This window comes from Syzygium oleosum, unplaced genomic scaffold, assembly GCF_021117445.2.
Source record: "Syzygium oleosum isolate NSW1041296 unplaced genomic scaffold, Sole_v2.1 Sole_v2.05, whole genome shotgun sequence".
Lineage (NCBI taxonomy): Eukaryota > Viridiplantae > Streptophyta > Magnoliopsida > Myrtales > Myrtaceae > Syzygium > Syzygium oleosum.
In genome coordinates, this window is record NW_026607489.1 from 10,299,669 (window position 1) to 10,306,623 (window position 6,955).

Below are 6,955 nucleotides of genomic sequence, written 5' to 3' on the forward strand. Positions count from 1 at the left end.
TTGTGTAAGTTAACCCCTAATCCCGTGTTTAGGGTGTTAAATTTGCTTAGGGTAGTTTAATTAAGGTTTAGATTAAGTTAATGTTGGATTATTAGATGATCTTTGATGATAGGTTATTAATTATTTTATTATTGTTGATTACTTTATTAAATGAATTTATTTCGGAATTAAATATTATTTTATTATTAAATGATAAATTTCGGATTAAATATTAATATTTTATTATTAAATAATTAATTTTCGAAAATTAAATGTTATTATTTTCGAAAAATTTCTAGCGTCAAATTGTGATGCCAATGTTGGTTTTCGCCGTATAAGTTGGCGTATTTAGGAAATGATTTGAATGATTTCGATTCGAGGAAATATTTTGACATTTTGGAAAATTAAATTATTTTCGTATATTATTAATTAATTAATTCCGAATTTAATTTATTGTTATTTCGGAAAATTTATAATCTCAAATTATGATTTCTAGCTTGAATGTTGGCGATTTTACCGTGAATTGTCATATTAAATTGAATTTATGATAAACTGTTTTGATCGGAAGTTTTTAAGAAAGTTTACGAGTTTTTGGCATTAAATTATTTTTATTGTCATGCCAAGTAATTGGTAGTGATGCTTTGTGATTGATAAACATGTTTAGCATCGAAGCTTGCAAGAATTAAATGACTGTTTGCATGTGTGACCACTTGGTTTGTTATGCGGCATTGTGTGAGCACTATTCATGGACGCATGGGCTAATTGAAAAGATAATAATTGGCCGGTATGCTTGTGTGCTCGTGTGGTCGCACGTTAAAGCCATCTTGCTGTGTATCGCTTGACGTTGCCCGATTTATCGGATGCCTGGGGATAATCTGGAGTGCCGATACCCCGGATGCCTTGTCGCGGCCCGAGGCCGGACTTGATGCTCCTTACGGGATACCATCTTACTGTGTATCGTTTGATGTTGCCGTATTGGAATGCCGTCATCCTGTGTATCGTTTGACGTAGCCGTGCCCGACGGGGCGGGACGGAGCCCGGTTTTTACCGGTAGACCGCCATCTTGCTGCGTATCGCTTGATGTGTGGTGGCCCCGAGGGGGCGTAATAATTGGAATACGTGTGATGCATAGTGCTTGATTATGGGGTAGAAACTGCTAGGCATGGTATGGGACGTGCCCAAGCGGGTTTTACCTTATAATCGAGACACGCGCGACTGTGTTGCATTAATGCATGGAAAATCTCGTTAAATGCTTCGAGTATGTGACATATGCATTTCATCAACGAGTGTACCAAGGCGAGATAAGGATGCCTGTGGTTGTTTAATATTGTTGCTATTGATGCTGTATTGACTGGTTAGGGACCCCCGTGCGAGTTAGCCTCCTAAGCGGGGCTTAGGCTATTAACTTATTGAGACTTTCGTCTCATTTGTTGTTGTTAACCACTTTTCAGGCCGTTAGCACGTTGATGCACCCAGTTGGTTCAGGGTGTTCGGAAGCTGGTTTTTTTTGGAGTTCGACTTGTTGGTGGAGTAGATTAACCCTAACCTTTGTCTTTTGCTGGCTTTTTGTGAAAAACGCCCGGAGTGGGTTTGTAAGTATGTTCCCAGGAGTTAATCAAGTGAATATTAAAAATGACTTTTGTTATGTCTAGTTTTCCTCTGTTATCCCTGATTTGATTACTGTCTGGGGATTGTTGTGTTGGTTATCGTTTCCGCTTGCGTAATTCAAAGATAAAAAGAAAAGGGTCGGCGACGAGTCCTGGGTCGTCGCATCATAACGACCATAGCGGGATATTGCGTGTCCGTAGGGTTCGGGGCGTGACATAACAAGTGCATAATTAGAGCTCCCAAGTGCAGGTGTACTCACTGGTCGCACGGCTTTCTTGCCAGTATGAATTGTTTCTAAGGTAGATGAATGTTGAATGCCTTATGTTCTTGATAGAGCATCATCAAGCCCATCATGTACGAGTGGGAGATGTTATATTTCGTCGGTCCGCCCATGATGTGTGTGTCCAAGGGACACCATTTGCTCTAATAAAAAGTGTGTCTGAGAGACACATTTTGAAGAGGTGCGAGGAGAGTTTCTTAAGGGAAGTTAAGATAACTTCCTCGGTAGATGAACAATTTACAAAAGATTATTCAGAACTCTCTCTCTCTCTCGACGTATAATGATTCCGTATCTATTTTGAGAAGACAATTGGCATTAACGCTGTGAAACAAGAATACCTTCCCTATGATTGTATTCGGACTAACGTGAAGTAGATTCGTTCATCGTTTGCCGGTGATTCAATGTACGATCCTGGAAATTTAGTTCGTAGTGTATCGAATGGGTTAGTCGATTCTCCCGACACACGCTTCCAACACATAGAAATAAGGTAGTTCAGGGAAGAGTGCGCACCTCTTTCGACTGGTTTGGCTCGCATCCTCCGGAGACATCCGAGTTAAGAACACATGAATGCGCGAGCTCCGAGATCCGTACTTGGAATTTAGCATTCGTAAGGAACTCATAACACCCTCCCTGGATCTTCGGGTGTCTTGCATTCGATGAATTACTACGCTTGCACACAAACATTTTCCACACACACCTATAGCTCATTAGGCGGAGTCTAACTGATTGGTAGTAGATATAGAAGCCCACGGCCTCGAATCCAAAAGGTCATTGGCAAAACAAGGGGCTAATCCAAAGTTCAAGATCTCATAGCTAGGACTAAGAAAGATTTTCGGGACTCTGTTTACACAATCAATGTGTATCCAAGCAAACCTCTTCCTCGCAGGAAAAGATAAATTTGAAGATAGCAGAGAGATTTAAGAACGGACACTGGATTTGGAGGAAAGTATTGATCAGATTCACATGAGCTCAAGCAGAAAATGTGCATTCTGAGATTATTACATGCAGCTTTAACTATAACTATACGTCATTCTATCAATCCCTCTTACTCTCAAACAGAACTCAATCACAACACAGAGACCAAAAAGCCCAAAGAAGGACAGCTCTAGGCTTCTGCACAACACCTCAATTCCCTTAATCCACCTCTTCAATCTTGGGCCCAGCACCCGCGCCACCAGAGCTAGGCTTATCTCCGTACGGTCCATAACCGTTGGGCATGTCAGCGCCGCCGCCATCGGCACATCTCCGCCAGCACCCTGGTACATCTTGGCAATAACAGGGTTGCACAGGCCTTCCAGTTCCTTCAATTTGTCCTCAAATTCATCCACTTCAGCCAATTGGTTCCTGTCGAGCCACTCGATCGCCTCATCAATTGCCTTCTCGATCTTCTGCTTATCAGCCGGATTCAGTTTACAGGCAAATTTCTCGTCTCTCACTGTATTTCTCATGTTGTAAGCATAGTTCTCGATCAAGTTCTTTGCTTCCACCTTCTTCTTCACCTCCTCGTCTTCTGCCTGGTACTGCTCTGCTTCCTTCACCATCCTCTCTATCTCATCCTTGTTCAGTCTCCCCTTGTCATTCGTAATTGTAATCTTGTTCTTCACACCAGCAGTCTTATCCTCTGCCGACACATTAAGAATTCCATTGGCCTCGATGTCAAAACAAACATTGATCTGAGGAACACCTCTTGGGGCTGGAGGAATGCCCGCGAGCTCGAATTTGCCCAGAAGATTGTTGTCCTTTGTCCTCGCCCTCTCTCCTTCGTACACCCGAATGAGCACACCCGGCTGATTATCAGAGTACGTGGAGAGCACCTGCTCTTTCTTCGTCGGGATCGTCGTGTTCCTCGGGATAAGAACAGTCATCACACCACCTGCGGTCTCAATACCGAGGCTCAGAGGCGTGACGTCGAGCAAGAGCAAGTCCTGCACTTTCTCATTCCCTTCACCACTCAAGATTGCAGCTTGGACTGCAGCCCCATAAGCAACAGCCTCATCAGGGTTAATGCTCTTGCACAACTCCTTTCATTGAAGAAGTCCTGCAAGAGTTGCTGAACTTTCGGGATCCTCGTCGACCCGCCAACAAGAACAACATCATGAATCTGACTCTTATCGATCTTCGAGTCCCTCAAACATTTCTCTACGGGCTCCATACACTTCCTAAACAAGTCCATGTTCAACTCCTCGAATCTCGCCCCAGTGATTGTAGCGTAGAAATCAATACCTTCATAGAGGGGGTTGATCTCGATCGTCGTCTGGGTCGTCGAAGACAGAGTCCTCTTTGCCCTTTCGCAAGCAGTCCTCAACGTTCTCAGAGCCCTCGCATTCCCGCTAATATCCTTCTTGTGCTTCCTCTGGAACTCCTGCACGAAATGACTCACGAGCCTGTTGTCGAAATCCTCGCCTCCTAAATGCGTGTCACCGGCCGTCGCCTTCACTTCGAAGATGCCTTCCTCGATCGTCAACAGCGAGACATCAAAAGTCCCGCCACCGAGTCGAATATGAGCACGTTCTTCTCACCGGCCCTCGACGCCTTCTTGTCGAGCCCGTACGCAATCGCCGCGGCAGTCGGCTCGTTGATGATCCTCATCACGTTGAGCCGGGCGATCGCGCCGGCGTCCTTCATCGCCTGCCGCTGCGAGCCGTTGAAGTACGCGGGGATGGTGATCGATCACCGCGTTCTTCACCGACTGCCCCAGGTAGGCCTCCGCGATCTTCCTCATCTTCGTCAGCACCATCAACGAGATCTCCTCGGGGGCGAACTGCTTCTCCTCCCCCTTGTAGCCGACGATGATCATCGGCTTGTCCCCGGGGCCGGCTACGACCCTGAACGGCCAGTGCTTCATGTCGGCCTGGACGGTGGGGTCGGAGAAGCGGCGGCCGATGAGGCCCTTCGCGTCGAAGACGGTGTTCTGGGGGTTCATGGCGACCTGGTTCTTGGCGGCGTCCCCGATGAGGCGCTCGGTGTCGATGAAGGCGACGTAGGACGGGGTGGTGCGGTTGCCCTGGTCGTTGGGGATGATCTCGACGCGGTCGTGCTGCCAGACGCCGACGCAGCTGTAGGTGGTGCCGAGGTCAATGCCGATGGCCTTGCCTTCCACCGGTTTCGACCCCATGATTCGCTGATGTTGCTGTTCTTTCTTTCTTTCTTTCTTTCGGGTGTGGACTAGGAATAGGAGGGTGAGATCGATTGAAGGTTCTTGGTGGTCCGTGAATGTTTTTATTAGAGAGCGGGAGCGTAGAAGAAGAAGGAGAAGACGGTTCGCATGCAGAGGGGGGTGTTCCGGTGGCGGTGGAACGGCGGCGGTTCACGTTGGCTTTGGCTAGAATGTTTCTGAACTCAACCGGAAGCACCGGCTGGTTTAATCGGTTCTTAAGCATTAAGATTTTAAGAAGAAAAAACAAAGGAATATGAGTACCAAATAAGTCATAAACCTACGACACTTATATTCATTGAGTCATAAACCTTTCAATTGCGTTAACTGTGGGCTGAATTCCTAAAAAAAAAAAAGCACTAATTTTACCTTGACCGATAATTGTGGCCCGCATTTTTTTTGTCTCATAAAAAATCACAAACTTTTATTTCAATTCCAAATCTGGCCCAAGCAGTTTGAAAATTTCACATCACGGGAGCCAGATTTGAGACTCGAGAAAAAGTTTGTCCTTTTTATTGAGACAAAAAAAAGTTCGGGCCGGAATTATCGCTATTGTAAAGTTGGTGCTTTTTTTTTTTAAATTAGCCGGTCAATTGTGTCCTAAAATTTGATAACTTTGACCAGAAATCGCTGGCATGTACATTGGCCATCGTATGCGACACGATTGACGATGACGTAGATAAAATTTATAATTTTAAAATATTTTTATGAATTCTTTTATTATATTTTCTTTTACTTTTTATTTTTTTTTATTCTTTGTGGCTTACCGACCACTAGGTGAGGGCTCAACCCCGATGTTTATTCCCCAGATACCATCATTGCTTCTTCTCCGGGAACAGAAGTTCACAACCTGTGGGCCTTCTTCCTCCACTCATCATTGCTCTATCAGGCTTTCGTCCATTGCGGAAAATTCCCCACTGCTGCCTCCCGTTGGAGTCTGGGTCGTGTCTCAGTCCCAGTGTGGTTGATCATCCTCTCGGATCATCACTCTCACCAACTAGCTAATCAAACACGAGCCCCCTCCTCAGGTGGATTCCTCCTTTTGCTCCTCAGCTTACGGGTATTAGCAGCCGTTTCTAGCTGTTGTTCCCCTCCCAAGGGCAGGTTCTTACTCGTTACTCACCCGTGTGCCACTGGAAACAGCACTTCCCGTCCGACTTGCATGTGTTAAGCATATCGCCAGCGTTCATCTTAAGCCAAGATCGAACTCTCCATGAAATTCATAGTTGCAATACTGATAGTTTCCTACGGCATGGGCGAGGGTTGCTCTCATCGGATCTGGCGAGTGCTTGACACTCGTGGCCAGGCGAGGGATGCCCTTGAGGGCTCGCCAGCCCTCACTAACTCTCGTGCGACCATAATGACAAAAAAGAAAATAAAAAATTCAGGAAAAAATATTAATAATTGTAAAATTTGTCCATGTTAGTGCCAATTGTGTCACGTAGACAACCAACGTCCATGTTAGCGATTTCCTGTCAAAATTGGTGGGATGGACTACATTAGCAAATCGTCAACAAGTTTAGGACTTAATTAGTACAATTGAAATGTTCAGAAGTGAATTGGAACAAGTAGAATTGATTTAGGATTTCTCATTGTCGTCTTCTTTTATTTGTCTGCTAATTCATAATCATTTTTCTTACATTTTTCGAGGAGTACACGTCCCTAGTAGCCACCTTTCCTACTTGGGAAGAGGGAGGTGGGGAGTTCGAATCCCCATCTTCTCAAGGGGGTTAGGGGTGGGGACGTGTAGTTTCGTATGTGAGTTTTGTGACATTCCGAATTTTGATCCATTTTTGGGATTTATAAAACGTGTATTTCGTCGGTGCGCTTATAGTTAAATCTCGCCCAGAACTGATCACTTTCGGGTTATTTTTAAATTTAAGATTTCGCTAAAATCGCATTCGATCGAATTTGACCATTATTTAGAGCCCGAA

The 6,955-nt window shown here is 45.0% G+C and overlaps 1 pseudogene; it reads right to left on the minus strand.

Moving 5' to 3' along the window:
• Nucleotides 1-2,926: 2,926 nt before the first annotated feature.
• Nucleotides 2,927-4,982, minus strand: LOC115663846 (heat shock 70 kDa protein-like; annotated as a pseudogene).
• Between the last annotated feature and the right edge of the window lie 1,973 nt (nucleotides 4,983-6,955).